This window comes from Tamandua tetradactyla, chromosome 2 (assembly GCF_023851605.1).
Source record: "Tamandua tetradactyla isolate mTamTet1 chromosome 2, mTamTet1.pri, whole genome shotgun sequence".
In the NCBI taxonomy this organism is placed as follows: Eukaryota; Metazoa; Chordata; class Mammalia; order Pilosa; family Myrmecophagidae; genus Tamandua; species Tamandua tetradactyla.
This window is the reverse complement of record NC_135328.1, coordinates 39,551,315-39,573,747: the sequence shown is the minus strand read 5'-3', so window position 1 is coordinate 39,573,747 and position 22,433 is coordinate 39,551,315. Positions and strand designations below refer to the sequence as shown.

Here is a 22,433-nt window from a genome sequence, read left to right as displayed (position 1 = left end):
TGCTCACACAAACCACTTCAACATCTTCTGTTTTTAATCTTTCTGACATAGGAGAACAAATTTAACAATGAGATTCTGATTCTGTTCTGTATATGTGGAATAATTAAATTTGCATCCCACTTTAGTGTTGGATTTGCTATTCGAAGGGAAATGTATCAATTGGACACATGCCCCATGAATTCTAGTCTGCAAATAAGGCATTTGGAGGAGGGGAGAGGAAAAGCCACATCTTTCTCCCAAGCAATAATCACCATAAAATCTTCATTTAGTGAGAGCTTGCTCAAGACTGGATTAATTCCCATTTGAGAGGGGCCAAGGGGGCAGGAAAGTAAAGGGAGGAAGCTCAAAAAGCCTAGGCATAATTATGGTAAGTCCCAGAAGACTCTGAATGGAAAAGTTTTGAGAGAGCTCAACTGGCAGATGCCCGAAAAGGAGCTTGGTTAGGGAGCCTTCGGAGCTTTTTCATTCTTTGGCTTGTTTCCAAGATAGTAATATACTCTTCCATATAAAATCCAGGGACTTGGCCTGATTCATGGAAGACAGAAATGCCGTAGATACATTTGATGCATTGGTGTCTTGAGATATTGAGCAAATTCCTTGCCATCTTTGAAATGCTTTTTTTCCCCCTGTGAACAAACCTGATAATTATTTCTACCTCACACTGAATTTGCAAAGAAAAAAGAAAGGATAACATATAATAGCTCTTGACAAATATTAGGTACTCAAAAACTGTTCTCCTACTTTTTCCTTTTAATGTAATTTCTACTCCTTGAAAGTACCATTTTGTTAAAAAAAAAAAAAGTTACTCCTAAGTGGAAGAGAGGCAGAGAAGAAATTGCTATGGGAAAAGAAACTGCTCACCTAAATGGCCAGAGAACAGGACGTTGACTGGGTAAATTTCAGTAGTGACTAAATGTTCTATATTAAAATAATAAAAAAGAATTAAAGTATTCACTTGGTTCTTCCCTCTTTTATATTATTGATTCTGTATGTCTCTCTTTCCCCTAGCTCTTTACATTGCTCCAAGATGTTGGATGAGTGAACTTTATTTGTACTATTTTTCTTTATTGACTCCAATATCCTCTAATCCTCATTAGGACCTGAATCATGTCCAAATTGCTTATATCTCTATCACTGTTCTGTAGTCCAGGACCTGACATACTTTTTCAAAAAGTATGTTTAGCTTTAATAGATGAATGCATGAATAAAATGAATAAATGAGTAAGTGGATTTTTTTCTGTCATCTTCTGAACTCAAGGTTTTTGACAGAACATGGACAGAAACATGAAAAAATATTTGGCTTAATTGGGATAAAGCGTAATTCTTATGTGGCCTATCAAAGAGAAATTTGCACCTGCCCCTCCTCCTTTGGGAGGTGGGTGATACTAAAACTTCTTTTCTATTAATTGAGTTTGTTGAATGATTTAATATAGGTTATCAAAAACTTCTACAACTTCCACAACAGCTTCTGACTCCAACCATATAGGTTATGAGAAATTTTTCAAAGAATTCAATTCTGACTCTTACTCCCTGGAGTTAAGCCAGACCCCACAGGTTGATGCTCTGCCAGGTCATCATTCAGGCACCAGTGGCCAGTTTCTGGGCCTGGATGGCCCATATTTCTGACCAACTGGCTACAAATCCAGGGTTTTCCATCACCCTCAATGGATTTGATAATTCATTAGAGCAAGCCACAGAAATCACTGAAAGTGCTATATTTGTTATTACCATTTTATTATAGTAAAAGGATAGACATAAGAAGAAGTCAAGAGAAGAGACACACAGAGCAAGCAAAGTACAGGAGCGTCGCAAATGAAAGCTTCCGTGTCCTCTCCATGAGGAGTCAGAATGCATCACCCTTCAACACAGCAGCAATGTATTTTCTCAATCTTGAAGGCTCACAGGGGCTTCTGGTATCCCTAGTTTTTATGGGGTCTCATTTCTCATCATGTAGGCATGATTGATAGAACCAATATTAATTGGTCGTATTCAGTCTCAGTTCCCTTCCCCTCCCAGAGATCCGGGAGGTGAGCCCAAATATGACATAGTTCAAAGTAGCAGCCCTCTAATTACATGGTTGTTGTTTCTGGTGGGGTCCAGCCCCCACCCTAAGCCTACAGCTGTGGCCGGTGCCTCCCTGTTGCCTCATTAGCATAAGAACTATCAGGTGTGGTCTTGGACCCACCACGAATTACAAAAGATGCTTGAAACGCAGGAAATTCCAAAGATTCAGAAGTTGCTTTGCCAGGAACTGAGGTCAAAGACCAGCCACATGTTCCTACTATGTTAAGCATTAGCTTGGCCAGCAAAATGCAGAAAAAAGGCAATAACAATATTTTTGCATAAATGAAAAGTGTTTTTTATTTGTTTTTAAACAGAATAGTCTCAACCTTTTCATTGTCCTTGCCTTCTTTTCCGTTTTCTGCCTATAGTGTGGTCATTGCATTAGAAAGACCCAGAGGGAAAGCAGGAAAACTAGTTAGAAATTATAGCAGTCTAGGGGATTTATGAAGGCAGACTTGACTAGGGCAGGATCAGAAAAACAGAAAGAAGGTAAATTTGAAATATAGTTTTGAAATAATACTAAAATAAACCTAAAGAGCTTTTGGAAGTGGAGAATTGGAAAAATAATGTGTTAAGATTGGCTCCTAGTTTTTTCTTTTTAATTTACAAAGGACACCTAACAGTCAAAAGTCAAATAATTGTAAAAAACAAAAACAAAAGCAAAAAAGAAAAAAAAAACCAATTTTCTTCTTATTAACTGTTCAGGAGTGATTATATAGCTCCATTTATGATGAGGTAAGTGTCTGGGAAAAGTTGGTAGCTCAAAAAGGAATTTGACTCATAGATTTTTGACCTGAGAGAACAAATAGCTATTAATTCCATTTACTGCTACTGGCAATACTGGAGGAGGGAGAGTCTTTGTGTGTGTGTGTGTGTGTGTGTGTGTATGGGGAGGACATGGTATGTGTGGCACCTATTTCTCCGCAACCTTAAATCTACCTAGTTGCCCCACGAGCCCCGTCTGTACAGCCCTCTCCTCCAATCACAGTGCCCTCGGAAATCCACCCTTCCCTCCCCTCCACCATCCCTATATAAACAAGTGTACTTCCCTAAATAAAGGTCCTTGTGTGCAGTCTTGCTAACTCCACGTGGTCCCGCGGTTTGATTTCGCCTTCCGCACGCGCTCCAATCCCTGCCGAGCCCCCGGAGGCGTAGGCCAACGCTTCCCTCAACCGCTGGCAGCAGAAGACCCCGTCGGAGGCTAGCAACCTCCTTCCCGCCCCTCCGTCTTCGCGCCAGCCCCGTTCGCTGAGAGACAGACCCCAAGCGGCAGGGCCGGATTGGGCTGGCTACCGCAGGTATGCAAAGTACTTTGTCCTTTTTTTATTTGGAAATATGTCTGTGGTGCCTATTACATAAAAATGGAAATTTCTGGTTGGTGGTTGGTGTTATGAATTTGGAATATCAAGGTGAACTTTGGGCTGGAGAGGAATTCGGACCACTTCACTTGAAGCTGGTATCTGAAGCCATGGGACTGGATAAATCAGCTTCTTAGGAAGATTTTACCAGACAAATGGCAGTGAATTCTTGCTCAGTATGCTCAAATGACCAATTCCTGAGACACCAAGGTTTCAAAGAGAGAAAAAGTTTATTGCTAGGCATGAAGCAAGAGATCAAATGGCCTGGCAGCCCAAAATCTCTCTTTTGGAGTTTAGAGGGTTCAAGGTTTTTATGGATTTTTACAAGGGAAGATGAAGTCATTACAATTTCAAATAGCAAGTCCTAGCAGAAAAGAAGACAGAGTTATCATTTCAAAAGTGCAAACCAAAAGGCAAGAAGACAGAGTTATCATTTCGGTTGCAAACCGTAAGCCAAAAAGAGAGGAGACAGAGTTATCATTTCAATAGTAAGTATACATAGTGCTGAGACTAGGCTATAATTGCCATTACAATAGCAAGTCTAACCAAGAACAATTTACAAATTTAAAAAAAAGTGAACTTGGGGCTGGAACCAGTTAATGGCTGACTTAAGTTCTTCTATTAGCGTTAGGGCCTTTGCCCTTACAAGTGACTTTGAGAAAAAGACCAGATAAAGGGAGTAACAGCTCTTACAAAGGCACAAGATAAGGGCTTAAAATCATTATCAGATATCAGGATATCAGGACAGCTGAATTAAAATTCAGATATTTCAAGTATTTTTTTCTCTCTATTTTAATATACCAAAAAGAGAACAAAAGGAATATTTGTATAATGATTTAGTTGTTATATTCATTCCTTAAATCCCAACTTCTGGGTTAAAAAAATCCCATCTTCCTTTTTGAACATAGATCAATCGCAACCCAGTCCAATAAGTATTAAACTTCCTAAAATGGTCTCAAATCCCTTTTGCAATCAGGGATAATTACACCAAAATCATCAATTTAAGAGAAAATATTGGGAGTACTTACAGATTCGGAGGCAGTATTCATAGAGCTTAAGTTTGGGAATAGTTTAAAAGTGTGTAGAATATTCTCAGATTTTAGAATCATGGAGTTTCAAAGTTAGCAGCATAAGAAATATTTAGAATTATTATCCCTTTGAAGAGTAACTCTAAACACCTCTGGCTGGTTATCAGACATTTAGTACTTAAATGTGGCAAAATGTTAAAAGTTGGTGGATCTGAGTATTGGGTTGGAGGTATTAGGAGGTCTCTGTATAAGTTTCGTACTAGTTTTGCAACTGGACCAAATGTTTGAAATCATTTCAAAATAAAAAGTTCATCTAAAAACAAAGATTTGAAAAGATTTAAAAGGTAAATGTTTACACGTTTCCTGTGATTAGAGACTTAGTATAAGATTCAGTTTTTCTGTATTTATTTTTACTTGTTTGTCATAGATATTAGCATAATTATTCTTTCCCATCACAGTGTAGATATTTGAAGACAGCTGTCATACCTCCCCCTTTCCCATCAGCCATCGCATTCCTGGCTTCAGCCTTTATTTATAAGTCGCGATCATTTAAATCCCTTCATATCCTCCTCATTTCCCTCTAAATTAGCTACCATTTATGTACAGTCCACAAAGGGATTGTATTTCAAGATGTGTTATAGTAGTGTTAAAACATACATTTCTGATGGTCAACAGATGGAACATTTGGTCAAAAGAGACTCTTGGAATGATCGTGTGGTGCCAAGGCAAAATTGAAGGTCATGGGCACTGATAGAAATCATAAATGTTTATAAATGGCAAGCTTCCTTACCCTTCCTTACCTTTTCTTTCTCTTTGTAATGAGCACCTTAGTGGAGTCTGCCCTATTTTCTCTGTGTTTTGCCTTTGATAATTCAGCAAGGCAAACCTACCTACCTCATCCATGCAGCTAATTGGGTAATTCACTAGGTGCCACCTCTTCAGATACTGCCCTAGACCGCTCTTCTTTTGCAGGCTTGTCTGAATGTATGGATTCCCATATGGAGATTTAAATGGGAAATTGGGGGCCCAGTCATTTTCTTTTACCTCCCTTTTCATCAGAGCTCTACAAAAAGAGATGCAGACACTCACCAGTAATTGATAGGCAGGTTTTTAATTTTCTGTTTAGTTCATCTTCTTTCATATCTATGACATTGGTCAAAGCTGCCAAAAGCCAGAGAGGGAAAAGTACTTCAATTTCCCCAATAAGCATGAAACATTATTTTCCATCTTCTGCAAGTAAATCTCATTGACAAAGCTTTCTGATTTACACAAATTCACATTGATTTCCTTTTTCTGTTTTTTTTCCAGCATACATAATCCATAACCATAGGCATAAGTGCTGAATCATTTTCTTTCTCAAATATGACAGTAATTAGTTTATGTCCCTAATTAAATGATAACATCTATGAAAGCGGAACTATTAATTACATTTGAATTTTTTTTTGTAGTGCCCCAGCAGGCAAACATGGAGTTGACCACCTACAATAAATTCCACCAAAACTTCTTGATAAATATTTTTTAAATCACCAGTTTATATTATATTCACAAAATTCCCAGATAATTCAGCTTTCCGTTTTCTTCCCTTGTGAATGGCCAGTTGCACACATAGAGTCCTTTACAGGTAAATGGAAGTCATCAATAAAACGCCTGGTATGGGGATTCTGAAGAAGAGTTGAATCAAGATAAAAAGATAGGATTTGCATATTTAATTTGAAAAATTACTCTGCTTCAAAAAATCTAAAGGATATTATTATTTTCTTGTTTTGATCTAAACACAGCCTCCTGCCATTGCCCCTCTCCCATCTCTTTTGTCCCAACTCAATACACTGGCTTCCTATATTCCCAGTCTCCTTTGCTTTACACACTTGAATTACATGACGTGGAGATACATGCACACTATTTGTAGTTCACAAAATATAATCCATCAACATTTCCTATGTATTCCACAGAAATGAATCCATTTTATCTGGGGAAGTAGATGCATCAATTTAAGTGGAAGACTTTTGACAGTTTAATTCAAATTAAGTCCACTTTGTTAAATTAGAGGTTATCTGAAAGGGAATGTAGGAAGATGAGGGGAGGTAAGCATGGCCTATTAAAGGAAAACAAATGCACTTCTCCACATTAAACACATCTATGGAGATTTTTAGTTAAAAATAAGGCGACATCATAACAAGTTGCTAATTTATGTTCTCTCCACAAATGGTGAATTGCTCGCTTCATTTTATATTGCTTTTTCTTTGCTTTTGGCTGGATCTTGACAAGGGTGAGGGATTATAGGGAGATGGAAAGACGTATGGATTTTTTTCCAGCTTTGGAGTTGAAAATATTATGTTGGCCATTACTCAATAATGAAGCTTTTGCTAAAAGGTTTCATTAATGTTTAATGGCACTGATGTTCTCAGGACTTAGACTTCTGGATTTGAGAAGAAAACATATACCATACAGAATTTTTGTGCATCTGTGGTTTTTGGTCTTCAGCTTTCAACCATCTTAATACACACTATTCAATGGCATTTGTCGCGGTCTTACCTTTGTGGATGTAAATTCCATAGGAAAATTCTAAGGTAGCAATCACAAATCCAAATAAACACCTTCAAAATCTTAGAACATGAATCAAATGAGTGAAACAGATCATATAAGGCAATATGGAATGGTAGAGGCTAAGTGTAATTGCAAAGCATGAGCTTCATCTAAAATGAGAAATGAAACATTACTTAGATTTTGCTCGTTATTGTCATGGAAAAAGTGCAGGCATGGTCTTTCTGAACCTTCCAGGTTTACAAGAAATAAGAAATCTTCAGAATTTTTAATATTGGTGCATATGAAGCACACCTGGGGCTGTCTTTCATCCATGTACTTCCATTCTGTGTTACTATTCTAAAGCATGATAGCCTATTTGACATCGTTTCCACCTTTCTGAACCCATGGCAGAGACTGCTCATTGATCATGGAATTATTTTTCCACTGAGTCTAGAAATGAACTTAGAATTATTCTCCAAAGGCCCTTCAAACAGCCACTACCAACCATTCAGAGTTGCTGTATAAGATGCAATCTATCTAGAATCTGAGACATAGAATTAGTCACCACCTTCAAAGATTGTGCCATCTATGAGAGATTTTAAAACTTGGATGTGGAACTAGGTCAGACACTAAATTACAATAATGAACACCTCATTATTTGTCTTGTTCAGCTTATAAATCATGCTCAAATATATTTTCAAATTAAAGCCACTAAGATACTTATGCTATAGGATGGAAATTGTGTCTATATTAAAATGAAGAAAATAAGTTCAGAGAATTCAAGTGAATTGCTAAAGATCACACATCTGGTAGTTAGAGGTACAAAAAATGGCAACTTGGGTTGCTGGAGATCTTGATTACAAAAAAAAGATCACAGAAGAAGAATCCACAGGGGAAGAATTAAACACTAATGTTGCAGCAGAAAGAAGCAGTGAAAGGTTCCACTGAGGGGTCAGTTAATGTACATCCTCCTTAATTACCAAGTGCAGCTGGTGAAACAAATGCCTCGGGTTGCAAAGCAAACATAGAACAGGGGAGTTGGGTGATCATTCCTCATACTTCATAGTGAATGAACTTCTTCTTACTCTCTCTAATGGCAATAACAAGTGTTGAAGAGAGAGGGTAAGAAAGAACTAGCAACACATTCAATTCAAAGAGATTCCAAGAAAGAATCCTTCAGTTCTTAGCTGGTCAGTTAAAGAGAAGTCAGTGATTCCATTTTTCCTTCTCAGCTTTATTTCCTACCTGGGCAATTGCCTGACAGAACACCATGGCAACCTCTCAAGACTTACTCTTGTGAGAGTTAGAAAATAATTAGCCTGGTTCCCTCCCCATGTGTGTGAGAGAGAATTGTTTGTTGGGGGCAAAATTGTATTGGTTTTTCTTACAAAAAAGATTTGCTCTAGGCCCTCACCATTATTCCCCAATTACAATCCTGCTGTGATGATGATGATTAATGGTCATCCTGTCTTAATAATTCCTCCCATTTTTACATTTTTGATGAACTAAATGTACTTTTTATGCACTGCTTTACATTTGATTGTCACAAAGCCCCTCAGGCAAATAGAACATGTAGTAAGAGAAGTAGAAAGATTGATGCTTGCAATCTTCACCAATTAAATGTCAAAAATAAATTGAATAATAGCGATACACAAAGGCTAACATTTGCTGGGTGGGCACCCAGTGAGAGGGGGTCTTAAGACAAATACTTGCAGACACAGTAGACTCTTACAAGGATTTATTAGACGTTAGAACTCCATCTACTTACCCACTCACTCTAGTTCAGTAATTCTTGGTTTTAAAATAAATTCTTTTAGAATACTAATCTTATATTTACCAGGGGTGATTAGATTAGAACTAGCCAAATGCACAAGCCAACTTTTAGGGAATGTGGTACTCATTGCGGCCCAGGTAGAGTATGGAGCATTTTTAAAAACACTTTTTCCTAAATTCAAATTTTATAGCAGTTTAGGAATGTTTATGTGTATGGTGAGTGTCTTTAATTGTGCTGTAGTCATGAATTTTCACCATATTAAGAAAAGTGGAATTTGTTTAGTTAAGATCTCTGATTATTAAACATACAAATTGTTTTCTTGGTGAGAAAGTAATCTTAGTTACTTTCAGCAATTCCTCTTACTCCCAAGATTACTACACAGACATTTTGACATTCACATTTGCCAACTCTCAAGTCCCATTTTATTGAAAACCTTTAAAATGGACTACTTTGACCTTACACCCAACATTCCTTTAATGCACTTATTTCCAGAGTGCTTATTATGGAGGCTCACCATAACAAACATTTTAATTGTTTCTTAGGGATGACAATATACAGTTTTTAACCTGAAATTAGCATTTCTATATTAATAACTGTTTAGTTTGCCAATGCTGCCAGAATGCAATACACCAGAAATGTTTTGGTTTCAATAAAGGGGATTTATTAAGTTACAAGTTTACAGTTCTAAGGCCATATAAATGTCCAAACTAAGGCATCCAGAAAAAGATGCCTTGACTAAGAAAGGCTGATATCTATCACATGGGAAGTGTTGTAGCTTGTGTCTGTTTATCTTTGGTCCTGGTTCCATTGCCTTTAGCTTCTGATTCCAGTTTCTGATTTCTCTTTAGGTGACTGTGCATCCTGACTCAGTTGCTCTGTGGCAAAACTCTGTTTAATCTCTTAGCTTAGCATTTCATGGAAAGATACATGGAGATGTCTGCTGAACTCTGTTCCTGTCTAGTTTCTATTGGCTATCTTAGTTCCTGGCATCTCCTGGGGCTTCTGAATTTCCAGACACCTGTGTCTAAGCCTTCTCCTGTTGGCACTCCAGGCATCTCCAAAATGTCTGTGTCTATGTCTCTTCTGAAGTTTCTCCAAAATATTTCCCTTTTTAAGGGACTCTGCTAAACTAATCAAGGCACACCTCAAATGAGCAGAGTCACATCTCCATTTAGTCAAAGGTCATACCCACAACTGAGTGGATTACATCTCCATGGAAACAATCTAATCAAAGGTCTTAGCCACAATTAGATGTGTTACATCTCCATGGAAACAATCCACTAAAAGTCTCCACCCTAAACAATAGGTCTGCCCCCACAAGATTGGATTAGGAGAAACCAGCACACCAACTCTGAGGGTTATCAATCCATTATGCATCCCTACTAGCTATGCATTTATCCATCCATTCTTTCACTCAAAACTATTTACTGAGTGCTGTTTATAAGCCAGAGCTTGGTGAACAACACAGTTTTTGCCTTGGAGGCGCTTATTGTCTAGTATACAGGGTCTTAACCAATGTTGGTATATTTGAAGCACATAGGATTTTAGAATGATGGACACCTGGGTCACATCCTGGACATTCCAATTCAGATGGTTAAAGTGGGGTTCAAGTGTCAAAACTTTTAAAACAAACCAAAAAATCTCAGGTGATTTTGATGTACAACCTGAAATAAGCATTGGACAATTCATCTCATATCAGTTGTCTAACATTTAGTATTCCTATTTTTTACCATTATAACTGAAATGCCAGGTGGTGTAATGAATTTTTCCAGAATCAGAAGCTAGAAAAAATGAAAAGCTGCCAGGAATTCTTTTGTGTAGGGGTTTTCTTCTTCCTACAGGGCTGTTTTCACATTTAATCCCTCAATTAAGTACTGTTTTCTATTCTTGCCAAAAAATCAAATCTGAACTTGATTATTCCGTACTACCAATGTATATGATACACACACACTGAAAAAAAAAAAAAGAAAAAAACACAGGAAAAACTAAATGACATCACCAAAAGCAATAAGCTGAAGAACAAACCACCCAATTAAAAAATGAAAGCAACCTATAGATGAAAAGAAAAGAAACTTAAGAGATTTATCTGTCAATTACAATGTACAGATCCTAATTTAAAAACCTATAAAAAGTATGGTACAATCAGGGAATTTTGGACATTGACATGTTAGCTGATATTATTAAGGATTTCTTTTGTTAATTTCTTTTAGGTCTAAGGTAATGTTTTATTTATATTTATAAAGATTCCTTTTATTTTAGGAATACTATTGAAATATTTAAAAAAGAAATGCTATCGTGCCTGTAAATTATTTTTAAATAATCTGAATGGGAAATGGATGAGGGTATAAATAAAATGGGAATGAGCATGAGGCGATAATTGCAGGAGCTAGGTCCTGATATGTGGAAGATTATTATACTTTTCAATCTATTTCTGTATGAATTGATATTTTTCATTTTTACATACTGCTTTTTATGCTGCCTGGATAGAAAATAAAGTCAGCTCAAATCAGGAGCCACAGTGTTCAGTGCCCAGCTCAGAAGAGTAAATCAAAGATTCTGAAATTCCACTTTTGGAATGGTGCAAAATGGCAAGTAGAGCAAAACATGAATCCCCATCTCTTTTCCAGTCCTCCTCACATCCATCCTTCCAGTTCTACCCCTTGACTATGGATTTGGCCATGTAACATACCTTGGCTGTTAAAATGTGGTAATAATGACATTGTACCAGTTCTGAGTCTTTGCCTCAAGAGGACTTATGGGCTCCTCCTCTTGCTCTTGTGCTCACACATGCATCAAGGGAAGAAAATGCCAGGTCTAGACTGCCAGTCTCAAGAGGAGGCTAAAGGCATAAGGAAAGAAACTTCTCCCTGTCCTTAGTCTAGATCTTGAAACCCCAGATTAGCAACCCCCCCAGCTGATGCACAGACTCATGAGCTAAACAAAGGTTTATTAATGAATACCATTGCTATTATATAGTTGTTTGTTACACAGTGTTAAGGTTCCATAGCTGATCCATTCCTTTGGAGAACAGGAATTGTACATTCCTATAATTACCTTCAGGGTTATGGAAAAAAAAAAAAAAAGCCTATGGCTTCTTCCCCTGCTCTGGGTCTACTGCTTAGGGGTTGTTCGATCCAGGAACGTCTCTTCATCTAATAAAGACTCAATTTCTTTCATTTAATAAAGATTGAAAATCCACTCTCTTTTTTCCTCATGTGAGGATACACTAAGGTAAAGTATGTGAAAGGGCTTTACAAAGTAAGGAGTCTTTGAATTTTATAGACCAGAATACACTTCCCACTGCTGCTGCCTCCCAGTACCTCAGTCCCATTCCAACTCTCTGGACTTTTGCTCCATTTCCTAATAGCAACAACCTGTCTGGGCTTGGAGTATTCCTCTACAGATGGGATTTATGGCCTTATAAACTCTGAATCACTGTGTCTAATAAAGAGGCTTGCAGGCCTGAATGGTATCCAATTTCATAATTGCTGGAGTAACTCAATCATTTTCAAATATGCAGCTTCAGCAGCCAGAGACCTTGGAGGCTGTGCAGACTTTACCAAGAGTACTACACCAATATCAGACCACACCCCCTAGGCAAGCCCTCCATCAATTCCTTGGCATTACAAAAACATGGAACAAATGAGCTGATAGCCAGAGTGTTTATATTTTTATATTTTGCTTTGCTAAACTTGGTTATTCTAGGTAAGTGAAAGAAGGGAGAAACTGACTTTAGCTCTATTGAGGTATGATTTTTATAAAAGAGTCAGATGGTATCTTCATCTGCAAAGAAGAGTGATGACAGAATAATATGATTAGGAGAATTAAATAACCCAATATATAAATATGATCAGTGCTTGGAACATAGTTACCTAAGTTTTTGCATTTATTTTCTGATGTTGTTTTCCTGGGAAATTTCCCAATCCCTCTGTATGGTTTAAGGATGCCTTTCATATTTCTATAGCATACATCTTCTTCTCATTTCACATTAGACTGTAATCAGGAGGGGAGGAAATATGGCAGTGAATGTTTTCATTTTACCAAAAACCTAACACAAGGCTGGTCATATAATAGTTACTAGCCATTTGTGAATAGGTGAATATATAAGTGGAATCATAAAATTGAGGAAGACCTTAAAGGTCACCTTCTCCAACCTTATTCATTAATTGTCCCTTCACATCTTCTCTTATAGAAGGGAACCCAACTTCAGCTTGGACACCTCTAGGATTGGAAACTCAATACTTACCAAAAATATACTTGAGTTGTTCTAACTGCTAGAAGATTTTCTGTATTTTGAAGTCATTTTGCATGTGTACGTGTGACTTATTACCATTTGGATTGCCTACTATCTCAGTCACAGATTATCTTGAACATGACATTTCTTAAAGTGTTTCATCAAAGCCTTCCCTTTATTAGAAGAAATTCAAAATTTCTCATTCTACATGCCACCCAACTTAGGAATATCCAATATTCCCTCCATAGTGGCCCATTATTGAATTGAATATTGAAAACACCAATATTTCCCCAAGTATATCCTAGGAATTTCCCCAAGTATATCTTAGGTATCTCAACAGATGTTATAAGATATGGCTAAATAACAGCATTGAATAATGGGTATGATTGTGGTTAAAAGGGGAAGTTTAGAGTCATGTATGTCACTAGAAGGAAAACTAGAGGATGAAACATGGGACTGTATAATATAATGAACCCCTTTATGGATGATGAAAGTGGTTAATAGTATAAATTTAAGAATGTTCTTCCAGAAAATGTATGTCACCAATGGAAGGTGCTGATAATAGGGTGGCATATGAGAAAAATATACCTAATGCAAACTATGGACTATAGTTAGCTAATACTTTAATATTTCTCTATCAATTGTAACAAAGATACCATACCGATGCTAAGCATCAATAATAGAGGGGTTTAAAAGGTATTTTTTTTTATTTTATTTTAGGAGCAATGAAAATATTCTAAAATTGATTATGGTCATGAAAGCACAGCTCTGTGATTATACTGAGAGCCATTGAATGTACACGTTGGATTGTGTGATTTTATTAGTCAGTACTCTCTAGAGAAGCAGGACCAACAAGAGATATCTATACATACGAGATTAATAAAGGTGTCGCTGATGAAGGGTCTGGATGAACTCCAAAGGGGGGCTCACTGGCTGAAGAACCAATAAAAAATTCTCTCTTCTTTCTTAGGAATTTTTAACTGATTGGATTATCTCATTTCTGGGAGACATGCCTTAGTTGATTGCACATGTAATCAGCCACAGATGCAATCAACTGACTGATGTTTTAATACACTAGCCTTCTAGTTTATCAACAAGCCACAAAATATCCTTGTTGCAATGGCCAGGCCAGTGCTTGCCTGACCAGACAGCTGGGCATAATCACTTGGCCAAGTTGATACAAAAACCTAACCATCACAGTCCACCCTTTGTCAACTTGGCAGCTATACACATCACCTTGGAACTCACTTAATTTTCAAATAGAACACAATAAAAGACATGTGTTCTTCCTAACAATACTCAACTATCCTGCATACAACCAGAAACCCACAACAACTTTCCAGAATAGGATGCAAGTCCTTAGGTGCAAGTGAAAAAAAATTCACTTTTTTTAATATTTAATGTTTTTATTGTGAAATATAGCATGCATACAAAAAAGCAATAAATTTCAAAATACATTTTAACAAGTAGATATAGAACAAATTTCGAAATTTGGTATGGGTTAAAGTTCCCCAATTTCAAGTTTTTCCTTCTAGCTGCTCCAAGCAACTAGAGCCCAAAAAGAAATATCAATATAATAATTCAGTAGTCATAAGCATTTGTTAAATCCTAACTTCTCTGTTATAACTCTGCCTTCTCTTTGATCCTTCTCCTAATCTTTAGGGATATTTGGGTTAGGCACATTCTAACCTATGTTTTTCCTATCATCACAATTGACAATTTTTTCCCTTTTTGTGAAAAATAACATTTGCATGAATATAACACTTAGTTGCAGAACAGATTTCAGAGTTGGTATTGTGGCAGTTTGAAAGGACTATGTCACCTAGAAAAACATCAGAATGTTTTAATTGTGATGCATCTTGTGGAAGCAGCCATTTCTTTTAATCCCTGTTCAGTACTGTACATTGGAAACTTGACTAGATTATCTCCACAGAGATGTGACTCAGTCAATTGTGGGTATTAACCTTTGATTAGAGGGAGAGGTGACTCCAGATGGGTCTTGATTAGTTTACTGGAATCCCTTAAAAGAGGAAGCATTTTGGAAAGAGCCACAAGAACCACAAGAGCCCATGAAGCCAGAAACCTTTGGAGATGAAGAAGAAAAATGCCCCAGTGGAGCTTCATGAAACAAGAAGCCTGGAGAGAAATGTTGCCTTGTTTACCATGTACCTGTCTAGTTAAGAGAGAAACACAGAACTTCATCAGCCTTTCTTGAGTGAAGGTAACCTCTCATTGGTGCCTTAATTTGGATAGTTTTATAGACTTGTTTCAATTGGTACATTTTTCACAGCCTTATAATTGTAAACTTGCAAACTTAATAAATTCTTTCTTTTAAAAGCCATTACATTTCTGGTATATTGCAGTCGGGCATCTTGCAAACTAGAACAACAAGCAATAACCTAACTGTGAAGTCAACTAAGGAAAAAATCCCATTCAAAATAGAAAATAAAATAATCAAGTATCTAGGAATGAACTTAACTTGGGACATAAAGGACTTGTACACAGAAAACCACATAATATTGCTAAAAGAAATCAAAGAATATCTAAATAGATGGAGAGACATTCCTTGCTAATGGATAGGAAGGTAAAATATAGTTATGTTGTCAATTCTACCCAAATTGATCAACAGATTCACTGCAATACCAAAAAAAAAAAAAAAAAAAAAAAAAAATCCCAACAACCTATTTTGAAGACACAGAAAAGCTAGCTACCAAATTAATCAGGAAGGAAAAGAGACCCCAAGTCTCTGAAAGTATATTGAAAATGAAGAACGAAGTGGGAGGATTAACACTTCCTGATTTTAAAACTTATTATAAAACCACAGTGGTCAAAACAGCATGGTACTGGCACAAAAATAGAAGTATTGACCAATGGAATTGAATCAAGAGCACAGAAATAGACCACCAAATCTATGGGCAACTGATTCCTGGCAAGGCCCTCAAATCCAATGAACTGGGAAAAAATATTCTTTTCAATAAGTGGCCATGGGAGAACTGAATATCAATAGCCAAAAGAATGAAAGAGGATCCTTAACTTATATACTATAAAAAAATTAACTCCAAAGTGGATAAAAAACCTTAATATAAGAACCAGTACCATAAAGCTCCTAGAAAAACATGTAGGGAAATATCTTAATGATCTAGCAATAGGAGGTAGTTTCCTAAATTTTATACTGAAAGCACAAGCAACAAAGAAAAAATAGATAAATGGGAACTCCTCAAAATCAAATGCTTTTGCACCTCAAAAGACTTTGTCAAAAAGGTGAGCCAACTCAATGGGAGAAAATATTTGGAAATCACACATCTGATAAAGGTTTGATTTCCTGTATACAAAAATAAATCATAGGACTCATCAACAAAGGAACAAACAACCCGATTATAAAATGAACTAAAGATATGAATAGGCATTTTTCTGAAGAGCAAATACAGATGGCTCAAAAGCACATGAATAAATGCTCATTTTCATTAGCTATAAAAGAAATGCAGATCAAAAACTATATTTTGGAGGCAATAGCAAGCGTGCACCACGTTTACTTGAATGGTGTGCGCTCTTAGTCTGGCAGCAGTGTGGGGAACGTTGGGAGGGGTGGTGGTCATTCTCATAGCATTGCGGTTGTGGGTAGTACTTCATTCCCGGAATTTTGTGTCTCGTGAGTCTCTCAGTGTCTTGGTAGTGGCTGGGTCCAGAAAAGCAAGGAACAAAAATATTGTCTCTTTGAGGCTACAATGTTATTCTTTCTGTTGGAGTTGAACAATAGACAGCTTCCCTGTTGTACCCTGCCCCCTCTCCACTCATCCACCCCCACCCCCCAGTGATCATAAGCAGCTATCAAAATCGAAAATCAGGATAGTTCGTGGAGAACTTGGGCCAGGTGCATGGGAATAAATTGCTTCTTGTTCATGCCTGAGACTGAGGACTTCCGGAGAAGATGGCGGCTTAGTAAGATGCGCAGGTCTTAGTTCCTCCTCCAGAACAGCTAAGAGGGAAGTAGAAACGATACAGAACAGCTCCCGGAGCCACGACAGAGACCAAGAAGACAGTGTACCCCATTCTGGAATGGCTGACTGGCTGGGAGAACCCGCTCCGGTGAGATCGCCGAGGGGCGTGGGCTTCCCCTGGCCGGGGCGGCAGGCGGCCGGAGTCCCTCCCTCCCTCCTTCCCGGGCCAGCTGGGAGAATTGGACAGGCAGTCCCCTCAAGCTGCGGCGGCTGGCGCCCCCCCAACGCGTGGCCCCCCGGACCAACTGGGAGAATTGGATCGGAGATCCCCAAGCCGTGGAGAACGGCGACCGGTGTCCCTTCCAAACACGTGGCTTCCCGTTCTGGCTGGGAATGGTGGATAGGCACTCCCCCAAGCCATGGCGGGTGGTGCCCCCCCTCCATGCTTGGCGCCCCGGGCCGGCTGAGAAATTTGGGCAGGCGCCTCCCCAAGCCACAGAGGCTGGCAACCCTGCCCGCGCGCAGATCCCCGGGGGCTGAGAGATTCAGGTTGGCACTCGCCCAAGCTGCTTCGGCTGGCAACCCCCCTCTACAGCGAGGTTTTCCAAAGTTGAAGGAACCACAGCATCTTTTACTGGTGGGACCCGCAGACAGATGAGTGCCACAAGCGCCACCTACTGGGCAGGATAAGAAAAACAGAGCCCAGAGACTTCACAGAAAAATCTTTCAACCTGCTGGGTCTCATACCCAGGGGAATCTGATTAAATGCCCAGATGCCAGCAGAAGATAACGGATCATGCTCAGAAAATTGAAGATATGGACCAGTCAAAGGAACAAACCAATAGTTCAAAAGAGATACAGGAGCTGAGACAACTAATGCTGAATATACGAACAGAAATGGAAAACCTCTTCAAAAACCAAATCGATAAATTGAGGGAGGACATGAAGAAGACATGGGCTGAACAAAAAGAAGAAATAGAAAAACTGAAAAAACAAATCACAGAACTTATGGGAGTGAAGGACAAAGTAGAAAAGCTGGAAAAAACAATGGATACCTACAATGGAAGATTTAAAGAGACAGAAGATAGAATTAGTGAATTGGAGGATGGAATATCTGAATTCCAAAAAGAAACAGAAACTATAGGGAAAAGAATGGAAAAATTTGAGCAGGGGATCAGGGAACTGAATGACAACATGAAGCGCACAAATATATGTGTTGTGGGTGTCCCAGAAGGAGAAGAGAAGGGAAAAGGAGGAGAAAAACTAATGGAAGAAATTATCACTGAAAATTTCCCAACTCTTATGAAAGACCTAAAATTACAGATCCAAGAAGTGCAGCACACCCCAAAGAGATTAGACACAAATAGGCGTTCTCCAAGACACTTACTAGTTAGAATGTCAGAGGTGAAAGAGAAAGAGAGGATCTTGAAAGCAGCAAGAGAAAAACAATCCATCACATACAAGGGAAACCCAATAAGACTATGTGTAGATTTCTCAGCAGAAACCATGGAAGCTAGAAGACAGTGGGATAATATATTTAAATTACTAAAAGAGTAAAACTGCCAACCAAGACTTCTATATCCAGCAAAATTGTCCTTCAAAAATGAGGGGGAAATTAAAACATTTTCAGACAAAAAGTCACTGAGAGAATTTGTGACCAAGAGACCAGCTCTGCAAGAAATACTAAAGGGAGCACTAGAGTCAGATACGAAAAGACAGAAGAGAGAGGTATGGAGAAGAGTGTAGAAAGAAGTAAAATCAGATATGATATATATAATACAAAAGGCAAAATGTTAGAGGAAAATATTATCCAAACAGTAATAACACTAAATGTTAATGGACTGAATTCCCCAATCAAAAGACATAGACTGGCAGAATGGATTAAAAAACAGGATCCTTCTATATGCTGTCTACAGGAAACACATCTTAGACCCAAAGATAAACATAGGTTGAAAGTGAGAGGTTGGGAAAAGATATTTCATGCAAATAACAACCAGAAAAGAGCAGGAGTAGCTATACTAATATCCAACAAATTAGACTTCAAATGTAAAACAGTTAAAAGAGACAAAGAAGGACACTATATACTAATAAAAGGAACAATTAAACAAGAAGACATAACAATCATAAATATTTACGCACTGAACCAGAATGCCCCAAAATACATGAGGAATACACTGCAAACACTGAAAAGGGAAATAGACACATCTACCATAATATTTGGAGACTTCAATTCACCACTCTCATCAATGGACAGAACATCTAGACAGAGGATCAGTAAAGAAATAGAGAACTTGAATATTACTATAAATGAGCTAGCCTTAACAGACATTTATAGGACATTACATCCCAAAAGAGCAGGATAAACCTTTTTCTCAAATGCTCATGGATGGTTCTCAAAGATAGACCATATGCTGGGTCACAAAGCAAGTCTTAACAAATTTAAAAAGATTGAAATCATACACAACACTTTCTCGGATCATAAAGGAATGAAGTTGGAAATCAATAATAGGCGGAGTGCCAGAAAATTCACAAATACGTGGAGGCTCAACAACACACTCCTAAACAACGAGTGGGTCAAAGAAGAAATTTCAAGAGAAATTAGTAAATACCTCGAGGCGAATGAAAACGAAAACCCAACATATCAAAACCTATGGGACGCAGCAAAGGCAGTGCTAAGAGGGAAATTTATTGCCCTAAATGTCTATATCAGAAAAGAAGAAAAGGCAAAAATTCAGGAATTAACTGTCCACTTGGAAAACTGGAGAAAGAACAGCAAAATAACCCCAAAGCAAGCAGAAGGAAAGAAATAACAAAGATTAGAGCAGAAATAAATGAAATTGAAAACATGAAAACAATAGAGAAAATCAATAAGACCAGAAGTTGGTTCTATGAGAAAATCAATAAGATTGATGGGCCCTTAGCAAGATTGACAAAAAGAAGAAGAGAGAGGATGCAAATAAATAAGATCAGAAATGGAAAAGGAGACATAACTACTGACCAAACAGAAATAAAGGAGGTAATAACAGGATACTATGAACAACTTTATGCTAATAAGTACAACAATTTAGATGAAATGGACGGGTTCCTGGAAAGACATGAACAACCAACTTTGACTCAAGAAGAAATAGATGACCTCAACAAACCAATCCAAGTAAAGAAATTGAATCAGTCATTCAAAACCTTCCTAAAAAGAAAAGTCCAGGACCAGACCGCTTCACATGTGAATTCTATCAAACATTCCAGAAAGAATTAGTACCAACTCTCCTCAAACTCTTCAAAAAAATCGAGTGGAGGGAAAGCTACCTAATGCATTCTATGAAGCCAACATCACCCTCATACCAAAACTAGGCAAAGATATTACAAAAAACGAAAACTGCAGACCAATCTCTCTAATGAATATAGATGCAAAAATCCTCAATAAAATTCTAGCAAATCGTATCCAACAACACATTAAAAGAATTATACATCATGACCAAGTAGGATTCATCCCAGGTATGCAAGGATGGTTCAACATAAGAAAATCAATTAATGTTATACACCATATCAACAAATCAAAGCAGAAAAATCACATGATCATCTCAATTGATGCAGAGAAGGCATTTGACAAGATTCAACATCCTTTTCTGTTGAAAACACTTCAAAAGATAGGAATACAAGGGAACTTCCTTAAAATGATAGAGGGAATATATGAAAAACCCACAGCTAATATCATCCTCAATGGGGAAAAATTGAAAACTTTCCCCCTAAGATCAGGAACAAGACAAGGATGTCCATTATCACCACTATTATTCAACATTATGTTGAAGGTTCTAACCAGAGCAATTAGACAAGAAAAAGAAATACAAGTCATCAAAATTGGAAAGGAAGAAGTAAAACTATCACTGTTTGCAGACGATATGATACTATATGTCGAAAACCCGGAAAAATCCACAACAAAACTACTAGAGCTAATAAATGAGTACAGCGAAGTAGCAGGTTACAAAATCAACATTCAAAAATCTGTAGCATTTCTATACCCTAGTAGTGAACAAGCTGAGAGGGAAATCAAGAAACAAATCCCATTTACAATTGCAACTAAAAGAATAAAATACTTAGGAATAAATTTAACTAAAGAAACAAAAAACCTATACAAAGAAAACTACAAAAAACTGTTAAAAGAAATCACAGAAGACCTAAATAGATGGAAGGGCATACCGTGTTCATGGATTGGAAGACTAAATATAGTTAAGATGTCAATCCTACCTAAACTGATTTACAGATTCAATGAAATACCAATCAAAATTCCAACAACTTATTTTTCAGAAATAGAAAAACCAATAAGCAAATTTATCTGGAAGGGCAGGGTGCCCCGAATTGCTAAAAGTATCTTGAGGAAAAAAACCGAAGCTGGAGGTCTCACGCTGCTGGATTTTAAGGCATATTATGAAGCCACAGTGGTCAAAACAGCATGGTATTGGCATAAAGATAGATATATCAACCAATGGAATCGAATAGAGTGCTCAGATATAGACCCTCTCATCTATGGACACTTGATCTTTGATAAGGCAGTCAAGCCAACTCACCTGGGACGGAACACTCTCTTCAATAAATGATGCCTAGAGAACTGGATATCCATATGCAAAAGAATGAAAGAAGACCCGTATCTCACACCCTATACAAAAGTTAACTCAAAATGGATCAAAGATGTAAACATTAGGTCTAAGACCACAAAACAGTTAGAGGAAAATGTAGGGAGATATCTTATGAAACTTACAATTGGAGGCAGTTTTATGGACCTTAAACCTAAAGCAAGAGCACTGAAGAAAGAAAGAAATAAATGGGAGCTCCTCAAAATTAAACACTTTTGTACATCAAAGAACTTCATCAAGAAAGTAGAAAGACAGCCTTCACAATAGGAGACAATATTTGGAAACGACATATCAGATAAAGGTCTAGTATCCAGAATTTATAAAGAGATTGTCCAATTCAACCACAAAAAGACAGCCAACCCAATTACAAAATGGGAAAAAGACTTGAACAGACACCTCTCAGAAGAGGAAATACAAATGGCCAAAAGGCACATGAAGAGATGCTCAATGTCCCTGGCCATTAGAGAAATGCAAATCAAAACCACAATGAGATATCATCTCACACCCACCAGAATGGCCATTATCAACAAAACAGAAAATGACAAGTGCTGGAGAGGATGCGGTGAAAGAGGCACACTTATCCACTATTGGTGGGAATATCAAATGGTGCAACCACTGTGGAAGGCAGTTTGGCGCTTCCTCAAAAAACTGAATATAATTTGCCATATGACCCAGCTATACCACTGCTAGCGTCTACTCAAAGGACTTAAGGGCAAAGACACAAACAGACATTTGCACACCAATGTTTATAGCAGCATTATTTACAATTGCAAAGAGATGGAAACAGCCAAAATGTCCATCAACAGACAAGTTGCTAAACAAACTGTGGTATATACATACGATGGAATATTATGCAGCTTTAAGACAGAATAAACTTATGAAGCAT

General features: G+C 37.6%; 1 long non-coding RNA gene across 1 annotated transcript in view; it reads left to right on the top strand.

Annotated features, from left to right (window-relative positions):
• The first annotated feature begins 3,128 nt into the window (after positions 1-3,128).
• The window catches only part of LOC143668970 (uncharacterized), a 76,585-nt gene continuing 57,280 nt past the window's right edge, over positions 3,129-22,433 (top strand). Inside the window, exon 1 of the long non-coding RNA XR_013168641.1 lies at positions 3,129-3,362. This is a non-coding gene — a long non-coding RNA (uncharacterized LOC143668970). The remainder of the gene's footprint in view (positions 3,363-22,433) is intronic.